The 13266-nt window shown below is 38.8% G+C and overlaps 1 pseudogene; it reads left to right on the top strand.

Annotated features, from left to right (window-relative positions):
• The first annotated feature begins 9643 nt into the window (after positions 1-9643).
• LOC117703956 (high mobility group protein B1 pseudogene) lies at positions 9644-10407 on the top strand (annotated as a pseudogene).
• The last annotated feature ends 2859 nt before the right edge of the window (positions 10408-13266 follow it).

Here is a 13266-nt window from a genome sequence, read left to right as displayed (position 1 = left end):
CTAGACAATGACCCCTGGGAGAAGAAAGACCCAGAAAGACTATAACAGTTGCCCAGCTTATACCACAGACTGAAGAACAACCATTCTTACCACATTAATTCATTGAATTTCAAATTGTTTGTCATATAACTATATCTTCCTGATATTGGCCTCAGCTCTTCTTTCTTCAAGAGAAGGACCAGCAGGCTAATAGCCAAGGCACTCTGCTTTATCTAAAACTAAGCTTAATAATTATCTGTGGCTGTCAATCTAGCTGATTCATTTCTATAACAGACTAAATCTGTTAAAGAAACAAGCTGGGTTCTGACTTCTGTGCTTACAAATTTCACAAGTTGTTCTGATCACAGCTGGGATAACAAGACTTCTTTGGCAGTGTTCTTCTATCATTAGAATGTATGATTCTTCCATAGTAAGCTGTCTTCTTAGGGTTATAATCCTTTAGAAAAAGCCAGATGAAATCAGACTAATATTTAGGCCAACCAAGGGGACCTGACTCCCTAGTTAAATTGTAGAAGCAATATCTGGTTGGCTTAGCACATGTTTTCTGGACTCTTCAGTTTTCTTTAAAAAAAAAAATCTCTATATTGCCTTGAACTTATTTATTTATATTTTGTAAAGATTAGAGTTCCTTATATAACTAACAGAAATTATTACATGAATTTAAAGAATTCTCTCAGAATGTTGATTTGTGCTTTACTAGTCCTTGGCCTGAGTCGAGCAGCCTCAAGGGCAAAAGATATCATCACCATTGTTCCTCCATGGTTTCTCTTCTTGTCTCTCTTGCTGTCACAATTTCCTGATTGAAGGACTATATTCTTTATTTCACTTTCATCTTTTTTTTTCCAGACTGACTTCCTCTAATTTCTTTACAGACCTTTCAGAACCAGGAACGTCAGTTCTAGAATTCACCTCACATCATGGCTGCATACAGTTTCATATCTTTATGGCCTAATTAAAACGTAACCCTAGGAAGACCTCTATCATTGCAGTTCAAATCACAGGTCCAGATCAGATCAATCCAGCTGAGAGGGCAAGCTCTTCCCACATTCTGTAGGAATGTTCCTTCTGAAGCTATTTGAGAACAGATGCATTAAACATAAGGTTGAAATTGGAGAAAGAGATTCATGATTGTAACGAATGACATTTATAGAATGATATATTTACATGGGCTCATCAGATGAGCACACAGAAATGTTCCAAGTTAACTTTTTGAAAATTTAACATTTGATCTTACCAAATCATCTTCCAATCTTCACTTTTATTGAAACAGTTGCCAAAACTCTGTACAATTTGTGGTGGTTTGAATAAGAATGGCCTCTATGGGTCCATATATTTAAATTCTTAGTCATCAGGGATTGGTAATGGTGAGAAAGATTGGGAGGTGTGGCCTTGTTAAAGTAGATGGACTTGTTGGAGAAAGCGTATCACTGGGATGGGTTTTGAGGTTTCAGAAGTCCATAGTAGACATAGTTCTTTCTCTCTTTCTCAGCCTATAGATCGAAATGTAGCTTTTATATCTTTCTTTAGTACCACACGTACCTGTCACCTTTCAACCTGTCAACCTAAGGCTGAGTTGAGCAGCCTTAGGTACCAAAGATGCCTGTCATTATAAAGGACTAAGCCTCTGAAACTGTAAGCAAGCATCCTAAATAAATGACTTCCTTTGTAAGATGTCTTCTTGGTTAAGGTATATTTTCATAGCAATAAAACAGTAACTAAGACAATATGCATCATGATAATTTCATGTATGTAAACAGCATAATTATCACAGTCAGTCTTCTCACTTTCATTTTGCAGTGAATATTTAAAATCTATTCTGATATCAAATTTCAATACAAAACACCCTATTTTAATTATAGTCATGATGTTATACTATAGACTCCTAGAACATATATAAAATATTCTAATAATTGTTACCACCACCTTTAGGTCCAAAATTGTGGAAACAAGAAGAAATGCATAAATGGTTAGAAACATAAGAATCTGAAAAACCACATCATGAGAAAGAGACAGTCTTAATATAGTGATAATAAGGGAGTTAATCAACAATTCAGTAATGAAAGTCTCTTGTCAAAGGAAAACTCAAGATCCAATGGCTTCATTACTGATGGAATTGATACTTCTCAAATAATTTGAATAAATTGAATAATATTCTGTAAGATTAGTATTATATTGAGACCAAGAAGAAATAGACTCTTAAAAGAAAAGAAAATTACAGGCTAATATCTTTTATGAACATATAGATACAAAAATTCTCAATAAAATACTAGGAAATCAAATTCAGAAGCACATTATAAAGGATCATATGGTATGAAAAAGTGGGATCTGTCCTTGGGACTCTAGGATAGTACAAACTACTCAATGAGTAAATGCTGTACTATCCATTAACAGAATGAAAAAATGTTAAGTGAAAAGAAAGCATTTGACAAAAATCAGTGTTTTTCATGATAAAACTTCTCAAAACTTACATATAAAAGAAATGTATCTGAGTAGAATGTAGGCCATATATTGCAAGCCTTCAGGTAGCATTATACCCAATTATAAAAGGTCAAAAGATTTTTCTTTAAGATTAAAAATACATAAGAGATGACAACTCTTTTTTTCAAAATTAATTTTTTATTGGATATTTTATTTACCTTTCAGATGTTATCATCTTTCTCCATTTCCCCCCACCCAAAAACCCTCTATCCCATCCCCCCCTCCTGCTTTTATGATGATGTGCCCCCACTCACCCACCCACCCACCCACTCCTGCCTTCCCGCCCATGATTTCCCCCTCAATGGGGCATTTAGCCTTCAGGAGACCAAGGACTTCCTCTCCCACCTTTGCCCAACAAGGCCGCCCTCCCCTACCTATACAGCTGGAGCCATGGGTCTCTCCCTAAATGCTCCCAGGCTGGTGGTTTAGACTCTGGGAGCTCTGGTTGGTTGATATTGTTGCTCTCCCCCATGGGGCCCGAAAGCTCCTTCAGCTTCTTCAGTCTTCTCTCTAACTCCTCTATTGGGAACCTCATGATCAGTTCAATGGCTACCTGTGACCATCCGCCTCTGTATATGTCAGACTCTGGCAGACCTCTAAGGAGACAGCTAGATCAGGCTCCTGTCAGCATGCACTTTCTGGCATCCATATCAGTTTTTGCCTTTGGTGACTGCACATGGGATGGATACCCAGGTGGAGCAGTCTGTGGACAGCCCCTCCTTCAGTTTCTGTCCCACAACTCTTACCTCTTCTATTAATCACCATCCTAGAAATCCTAAACATAAGAGGTAGGGACTAAAATGAGAGAAAACCATCTAATTGAAGAGGGAATAGGTAAAATCACCACTCTTTGTAAATTACATGGAGATATATACATATAGCAAATGACATATTATTGATGAAATAACCAAAAGAATACACATATAAATAGAAGATATGCTCATGGGCAAAAGAATGGATTTATTCAAAAGTTATTCTAATATATATTCACATATATATTAGCATATATGTCTATATATATGCATGAAAAATCCCAGAGAGCAAAGCAAAAATCTTGACAAAGAAGAATAAATTATCATCTAATTTCTAATTTCAAGCAATATTATAGTAAATTTTAAATTACAGTAACCAAAACAATATGGTATTAATATAAAATAGAAGCAAATACCCATGACATTAAAGTTAAAGCCATTCATATGCGATCAGTTAATATATGACAAGAGATTTGATAACAGAGGAGGCACGATGGATTTCAATAAATACACCAAGAAAACTGGCTTTCTACATGTAAGAGGATAAATATGAACCTTAACCTATACCCTCCACCCACTTCCTGTCATAAAAATCAACACAAAATGGATTGAAAACTCACTACACACTGTGAGACTCCTAGAAGGAAACACTGAGAAAAATGATCCTTGACATTGGTCTAGGCAATTACCCACAAAGCGCCAACAATAAAGGCAAAAATAAATGGATGTGACTACATAAACCTTAAATGCTTTAGAACAGCAAATGAGCCAATCAACACTTTGAAAGAAAAACCCGGAGAACAGTAGAATCTGTTTAAAAGCCTACATCTAAAGAGAAGGGTTTTAAACCCAAAATAAATAAGAAGTCCATACAACTTAGCAGTGAAAAGGAAGTAATTCTATTAAAAGCTAAAGGAAAGGACTCGCATACTCATTTTCCCCTAGTAAGACACACAGGACACCAGGAAGTGTGTGATCTCACAAATGCTCTGAGAAATGCAAATCAAAACCCAAAGAAAGCATCAGCTCACACTTGCCCAGGATTGTTGTTCTCAAAAGGACAAGTAAGAAGACATTGGTGTTTGGGAAAGGATGGAGAAAAAGGAAGTAGCAATTATCATTAGAAGTAATATAACATCAGACGGAGTCCTTAAAATATCACAGTGTAACTAGCTATTGTCTGTTCTAGTAATATCAGTATTGTTTCGAGCATATATAGCTGAAGAAAGAGAAGTCAGCATTTAAAAGAGGAATCTATAGTGTCATATCCTCTGAATCCCCATTTACAGTTATTAAGACATGGTTATGATCTAAATAGCCATTAACAAAAGAGGAACTTAGAGCATATCAGTCCAAGTAAATAAGCCAGACAGAGAAATAAAAATACAGCATGTCCCTCCCTTCCTTGTCTCTCCATCTCTCTACCCAACCCCTGGTCACGCCAAAGGAAGCAGGGCAGAATGGTGGCTGCAAGTGACCGGAAAGTAAGAAAATAGGTAAATGTTGGTCCGAAAAGTAGAAATCAAATCACTCTTAAATGTAATTGCATGGTTTTGAGAACCCATTATAACTCAGGTTTATGTACAGGAGAGCAACAGCGTTTGTGCTGAACACACAGTAGTCTTCATTTTCTTCATTTGTCAGATACAAAATCTAACAGCTGCTTTGCACATTGCAAATTTTAATATACACCTTCACTTTACAGAAAATGTAGGGAGTCATCAAAGAAATGACCAAGAAATAAACATGAGCCCTAGAGGAATAATTTTACCATCAATCTGGCTAACCTGTTTCATAGTTTCATACCCTTGAGCAAGGAATATGTGAGAAAAACAAAGAAGCTAGTTTGGCTGGGAAATTGTAAGGCAAAGAAATAATTGCTTTTTTGTTCCATTTATTTAGAACGCCCTTTCAAGGAACTCGGATCCACGGCATCATTGACTACAGACGTTCATTTAAAATATAAGAAAGCCTGTGTTCAAAATTAAAGAGAGCATAACTGTTGTTTTTTTTTTTTAATTTTTCTGCAGTTTGGTAAAAGTTTTAGGAAATTACAATGACCAGGCACAACCTCTGATATGATGAAAGTTTTTATTTTAGTAGGAGGTGGGTATTTGTCAATTAGTGACATCAGTAATTATCCACTGTAAACTGTGATGGAAAATCCCAGGGAGTCATGGAAAATTACAAGCAGTTTTGAGATCATAAATCTACAACATGTTACAGTGATCAGTGAATGCGAGGGTGTTGAAAGTGACACTGATTGGTGATTTGATGAAACGAAATTTTGGAAACTCTAGATAGGGAAAGGGACCCCACAAAGCATAAGTCTCCTGGGGAGAAGTATGACATCAGAGGCTGATTAAGAGGCTTCGAAGAAATGCAGTCCCAGCAGTGGGCAAGGGTCTTGAGCTCTGTATTCAGGACTTCCCTTTTTACTGTGAGAATAGTCAGAAACCATTGAGCTGGTTTAAACAAACAAGCAGTAAGACCAAATTTTCTTTGTAAAAGAAAAAAAAATCTTGGTCCTGTATTGAGAATGATCTGAGGAGCAAGCTACAAGTATGATATGGGCAGACTAGTTAAGAGGCTTGGGGCTGGAGTAATGATTAAGTCAGTAAAGGGCTTGCTGTGCAAACATGAGAAAAGGGGTTTGGATCATAAGAAGTGTGCTGCAGTCAGAGCCCATAATCCCAATGCTGGTAAGGATGAGGCAGAAGGATTCCTGGTGTTTGCTGGTCAGCCAGTGTAGTGGAATCAGTGAGACCTTTTTACAATGAGAGATCCTGTCACAAAATGAACCAATTTCCCACTATTGAGGAAAGCATCCAGACTCTGCTCTACGGGGGGGGGGGGGGGGGGAGGAAGGGAGCGAGAGATAGAGCGAGAGAGAGAGAGAGAGAGAGAGAGAGAGGGAGAGGAAAGAGGGGAGAGAAGAGAGACAGAGACAAAGACAGAGACAGATACAGAGAGACACACACAGAGAGACAGAGACTCAGACATAACAGACAGAGAGATAGAGACACAAAGAGAAACAGATAGAGAGGAACAGAGAAAACATAGAGAGACAGAGAGACACAGGCAAGATAGAGTACAGTGGCATCAGTCATAAAAAAAAAATGAGACAGCTGTAGAAGGTATTGCTAAGGTAGAGTTGGCAGGATTTAGGATGAATTGGATGAGGAGAATAATATATTAGTTGTCAATATGAGCCTGACCTTCCCTTCTGCTTACACGAACTCTGACTCCTGTTAGTTAACATCCCCAAGAGTTTTGTGTACTATGTAACTGATGTATCCTGTGCTTCTTAGCCATGAACATGGCCAGTAGAGGCAGAAACTGTTGCCGCATAAACTTTGAGGCTTTGAAGCCTGGAACTAAGGCTTTCCTCTTCCCTGTGGTTTTGTTTCTCCATGACAACACGCTCAGAGTGCCCTGCTGGAACATGATGGATGCATGAAGGAGAGTCGAGATGTTCAGGCGTCTCAGTGAACCTTGATCTGGATCAATAGACAAACGTTTGGCATGGAACCAAAAGAATAAGCCTCGCCAAAAGCCACACAGCCGAGCAGCAGATCCCTAGTTGCCTCCTGATGTGTGAGCAATGACTTCGTTTTTATTATGCCGCCGAGGCTTTATGTGTGTAGCAGTTGTGGCAATAAATACAGTGAAAAATACATTTGTAACAACTCTCTGTTAGAGACTCAATTCTCTTGCTCCTCTATTCATTTGTTGATATCCCGTGCTTCATTGAGATGGTATTAAGATGCAGAGGTTTGGGGAGATACTTAAATCGGAAGGATGGGTCCCCAAGAATAGCATTAATGCCATGAGAGGAGGAAGAACCTAATGAGAATTTGGAAAATTCCTGTACAGTGGAGAGCCTCTGGTTAGCTTGCCTTTCTGTAGGTTCTGTCCCACTTTTGGACTGTTTCACAGAGAGTAACAAAGAGGACACAAGCATTGGTGGCAGGGAACAAAACAGTCCCAACGGCAACACTGCTAGTTCAAAGACACATCCCTTCAAAGAGGATAAAAGCAGAGATTGAACAAAAACATCTTTCCTGGAGTTTAACTGTGGGATGACGGCAGGGATGGATCAGACTGCTTACGTGCAGTCCTGACCCCTGTTTATGGATGTTCTCAAAAGTTTCTACATTTAATTGTTGCTGCTAGGTGGGAGTTCAGAATAAGTGGTTCTGTCACATAAGGGAGTGCTGTTCAGAGGAATACAATTGCCTCCTTATAGCTCTTTATTTGAACCTTGATTGTTTGTTATTATTTTTAAATGCTTTCAAATAGATTTGAAGTGCTGGTATTCAAGAAGACTCACCATAGCTCCTTAGTGAACTTAATAATTTAGGTCTTGTATGAGGCCTGAGATTTTTGAATTTCTAGCAGGCTCTCAGGAAGTGCTGCTCTCTGGAGGTACATGTACCATGTGTTAGACGGCAATACCTTAGGGCATGAGGTACTCTGTTAGAGATTCCTGCTATTAAGGTCACAACCCCCCATGACCAGATGTCTTTCTGAGCCTGGCAGAAAATGGAGGCTTTCTTTTCTCTGCCCAACTTTACTGGAGAGTGTCCCTGAACACAGGTGCCTGGCCTTATCTGAAGAATGACCGTGTGCAGAGCTGCTTAACTCAGCACACAAGTCCTGCTCTGGCTTCCTGCCCACGTGATAATTAGGTACTGTATTATGACCAATTAGCCCTTTCCACCTGTACCCCTAAAATCCAATAAACTCGAGCTGTCTCCTTGAAGCTGATCCCAGAAGTTAATCTGTCAGTTGGTACTCTGCTCCCCTCACCCTCATGGAACATTGGCCAATGACCCATAAAGAAGGGGAGACCCACAGTAATACAACTCACATGTCATGAGAGAGAATTGGGAAAGCTTTTTTATATACAGTGTCTCTGCTCCCCTCTCCTCTCCTTTTCTGCCCTCCCCTCTCCTCTCCTCTTTATTCTTAATTCCTCCTCCCTACTCTCCACTTTCAATCTTTCTCTTCTCTCCTCTCTTCTCTGTCTAATAATTATTTTCTTTATCTTATATAAAATCATAGTTGTAAATAAACTATGCTAGGTTAGAAAATGATGTAATTCTTTCTAATCATGTATGTGCAAATGATGTGAATAGGTAAAATGCACGACTGTATGTCCTTCCTTCTCTGTATCTCATGCCTTGTGAAATTCCACTGCCAGTCATTGTGAGGAACTGAAAAACTGCAAGGCTTAATGGATATGAAAAGTGCTGTCCTATCCCTCGAGACCTGCATTTTGCTGCCCAGGAGAAGGCAACTTAACCCTGCAACAAAAGAATAGCCATGGGTGGAGAGACAAGGGCTTTGTCCTAGATGAATTCATATTTTCCCTTGGATGGCAGCCAGCATGGATGAGAGGCAGAGCCGTATTGTGCCCACTTGGCTACAGACTTTCCTTGGTGAGCATCATTGGAGCTAATCCATTTTTCCCCAGTTTTCCTTACGAAACTAACAGGCTGAGATATGACAAAGAGGTGGGTGGATGAAAAAACTGTTTCCTGGCTCCTGCTTTTCCTTCTTAATTTTTAACATAATTTTTTGTGCATTTTATAAGTGAGAAATGAGTCATGGAAAACATAGACAAGCAAAAGAATTAAAGAAAAGAAGGTATGACTTCATTCTTCCGAGAAACAAAGCTCTAATTAATTTCTTTCTTGTATTTTTAGGTCAAAACAATTTTTAAAATTTTTTTTTTCAAAATTAAGATCCTGCTTTATAGGTATGGATAATTACTTTCTTTTTAGTAAGATGTTGGATGTTTCTATCTATTATTAAATACTGGTTAATAATAAAAGTTTTAATACCATAGAATTTTTGTCTTTATCCTTTATAATTGAAATGTTAAAATAGTGTCCACCTCACCATCCACACATTTCCCTGCTTTGCCTCTTCTTTCTAATAGCTCACATTTTTCTGTGCTTATGGAAACATTGAAAATAAAAACAGAGCAAGAGAAGAGCTCTACTCTATGGCAGTTTAAAGTGATAGAAGCAAAATTTACCTGAGAAATGTACAAGTTCCCTCAAGCCAAGGTTTTAAAGGGGAATAGGAGAGAAAGCCTGGGACCTTCAACACACCACAGTGCAGAGTAAGCTCTGGGGAAGTAAACTATCCAGAGAAGAGGCATGGAGGCTATCTGCTGAGTTCAGACTCCCATCTGGGACAGACTTCAGAAGCAGACCCACAATAACCAATAGCATTACAGCCTCTAAAAATTAAATCTGAATAAATGTATTTTTTGGTTAAATGAGAGCGCATAAGGAGGTAAAAGGGGGACAGCCATTGCAGTACATTGAGCTCCATAGAGACAGCGCCGGGGCAAGCGAGAGCCGGACGGGCACTGGGCAACTCTGTGCCTCGTAGAGGAAAACCAACTAAACATGGGCAAAGGAGATCCTAAGAAGCCGAGACGTAAAATGTCCTCATATGCATTCTTTGTGCAAACCTGCCGGGAGGAGCACAAGAAGAGGCACCCAGATGCTTCTGTCAACTTCTCAGAGTTCTCCAAGAAGTGCTCAGAGAGGTGGAAGACTATGTCTGCTAAAGAAAAGGGGAAATTTGAAGATATGGCAAAGGCTGACAAGGCTCGTTATGAAAGAGAAATGAAAACCTACATCCCTCCCAAAGGGGAGACCAAAAAGAAGTTCAAGGACCCCAATGCACCCAAGAGGCCTCCTTCGGCCTTCTTCCTGTTCTGTTCTGAGTACTGCCCAAAAATCAAAGGCGAGCATCCTGGCTTATCCTTTGGTGATGTTGCAAAGAAACTAGGAGAGATGTGGAACAACACTGCCGCGGATGATGAGCAGCCCTAAGAGAAGAAGGCTGCTGAGCTGAAGGAGAAGTGTGAGGATATTGCCGCCTCCAGAGCTAAAGGAAAACCTGATGCAACGAAAAAGGGGGTAGTCAAGGCAGAAAAGAGCAAGAAAAAAAAGAAAGAGGAAGATGATGAGGAGGATGAAGAGGATGAGGAAGAGGAGGAAGACGAAGATGATGAAGAAGAAGATGATGATGAATAAGTTGGTTCTAGCGCAGTTTTTTTTTCTTGTCTATAAAGCATTTAACCCCCCTGTACACAACTCACTCCTTTTAAAGAAAAATTGAAATGTAAGGCTGTGTAAGATTTGTTTTTAAACTGTACAGTGTCTTTTTTTGTATAGTAAACACACTACGGAATGTGTCTTTAGATAGCCCTGTCCTGGTGGTATTTTCAATAGCCACTAACCTTGCCTGGTACAGTCTGGGGGTTGTAAATTGGCATGGAAATTTAAAGCAGGTTCTTGTTGGTGCACAGCACAAATTAGTTATATATAGGGACAGTAGTTTGGTTTTTGTTTTTCTTTTCTTTTGGTTTTATTTTTGGGTTTTTTTTTCCATCTTCAGTTGTCTCTGATGCAGCTTATACGAAGATAATTGTTGTTCTGTTAACTGAATATCACTCTGTAATTGCAAAAAACAATTGCGGCTGTTTTGTTGACATTCTGAATGCTTCTAAGTAAATACAATTTTTTTTTTTTATAAAAAAAAAAGGAGGTAAAAGGGGAATATGGAATAGTTTAATTATTCTGGCTTGTAAAATAACCAAAGACTAATTTAAAAATATAACATTTGAACCAGGCAGTGGTGGCGCATGCCTGAAATCCCAGCACTTGGGAAGTAGAGGCAGGCAGATTTCTGAGTTCGAGGCCAGCCTGGTCTATAGAGTGAGTTCCAGGACAGCCAGGGCTACACAGAGAAACCTTGTCTTGAAAAACCACACACACACACACACACACACACACACACACACACAATTTGTTATAAAATCAATGATTTTAGTAATATATAATTTTAAATACATACTCACAACATGGAAAAAGTAGGAATAACTGAAGTTTATATAAATAGTGTATTTTGCTTACCTCAATACATCTTAAATGTTTTTAACACATGATGCATATAAGATCATTGAGACATTTATGTGTTTTCATGTAAATCCTTAAGCAGTATAAAAACAAGGGGTTGATATGAAGTCCTACACCTAGTTAAGGCATGGACGAAAGAGAGATGATTATGAGAGAAGAGGAGAGAGAGCCCACATATTCAAGAGTACATGGGCAGCACAAATTTGACTTAGTAGGTAAGAAAGAAAGCATGACACAAAGTTGGCTAGGTAGTAAAGAGAGGTGTGGATCTGGGAGAAATTAGGGGAGGAGAAAAGTATGATAAAAATACCTTGTCCAAGATTGAACAGTGGTTAAGAGAACATAGTGATATTGAAGAAGGCACAGTTACCAGCACTCATGTCAGGTGGTTCACAGCCATCTATAACTTTAGTTTCAAGGGATCCAGCATCCTCTTCTGGCCTCCATGGGTACCCAGACATGTTCAAACAGAAATGAATTTTTGAAAGTCTCTTGTACTAAATTCTCAAAGAACTACTAAAAAATTACAAGCAACAAAAGCAAATGAATATTCTAGGTGTGTTTTACCATTTATTACAGAGAAATGCACATAGATTATTCTCTACATGCATATATGTACACATACCTACAGACTGTACACCACAGTATAGGCACAGGTAAGCTTTAGTCCAAGTTAGGATGCACAAAGCAATACTACTATCTTTACAGAGTCAATGTAATAACTGTTGGTTCACTCAAAACGGAATGTGGGGTACACATCTAATTTTATTTTTATTTATTTAATACTACAAAGCCACAATAAGAAAAGCAGCATGATATTGTCATATGTGTATACGGGAACAAAATAAAACAAACAAATATAAACCCATGCAGTTATAACTACTTGTTTTTTTTTTTCAAAAATAAAAATCTTAAAAGTACACATTAGAGAAAAGATGAGTGCTTTACCAAGTGGTAATATAAAAACTGGATATGAACATACAGAAATAAATTTCAAAAGTTGTGGAAGGAGTGGGTCAGCATGTTCTGACTGGTGGTCTGCAACGGCCCATGCAAGCACATTTGCTATCCCCAGAAACCTGCCTGACACCTGGGGACAGAGAGAGAGAGAGAGAGAGAGAGAGAGACCAGGGCAGCTAATCAGCTGGTGCCAACTATTCAGGAGGAGTAGTTACAGACCAAGGGGACATGGGCAGAGGGTACAAAGGCACTTCCCAATCCTACAATAAACAAGTCTGCTTCTGCTTCTCACCTGGCTGCCAGAATCAGATTCTGTGCCTTCTTACCTCCTACCCCAAGGACCAATCTAGGGGGGTGAGGGTTAGGGCAACAACTGGAACCTGAACAGGGACCCCAATGGACACCAGTTGAATTTGAGTGCTTGCTCTGCTTGTGTCTATTGTTTCCTGGACCTTGGTTTTCACCCTGTGCTGCTACCATTGTGCCCATCACCCTTGATTAGGCCTTCCCTTTGGTCTTGCAATGGTGGCCCCACAGATATCCTTCCTGCACTGAGGACTATTTTTGTTGCTGAGGTGTGTTTCTGGTAAACAGCCGAATGATGGACTCTGTTTACACACTCATTATGTTAGCCTCTGTCTTTTTATTTTTATTGATGCTGAGAGGTACTAATGACCAATGATTGTTACTTCCTGTTATTTTGATGTTGGTGGTGGTTGTGTGTATGTTTCCTTTCTATTGGTTTTAATGGTGTGAAATTATTTATTTCTTGTGTTTTCTTGAGTGTGCTTAGCCTCAGTGTGTTGGAGTTTTCCTTCTAGTATCCTCTGTAGGGATGAGTTAGTGGAAAGGTTCCTGTTCTTTTGCCAAGATTTTCAATCTCTAGGATTGCCTAGTTTATGTTTTCTTTATTGCTTTTATTTTTCTTTTCAGGTATTGAATAGTTTTATGCATATCCTTCACCTGTTTGATTGCATTTTCCTGTATTTCTTTATGTTTATTTGCTTCCTCTTTTAATGCCTCTACATGTTTGAATATATTTTCCTGTATTTCCTTAAGGGATTTTTTTTTTTTGTCCTCTTTAAAGGTCTCTATCATCTTTATAAGATTGAATTTAAGATCTTCTTCTT

Source organism: Arvicanthis niloticus, chromosome 2 (genome assembly GCF_011762505.2).
Source record: "Arvicanthis niloticus isolate mArvNil1 chromosome 2, mArvNil1.pat.X, whole genome shotgun sequence".
Lineage (NCBI taxonomy): Eukaryota > Metazoa > Chordata > Mammalia > Rodentia > Muridae > Arvicanthis > Arvicanthis niloticus.
Note: the sequence above shows the minus strand (reverse complement) of the source record. Positions and strands in the feature narration are given on the sequence as shown.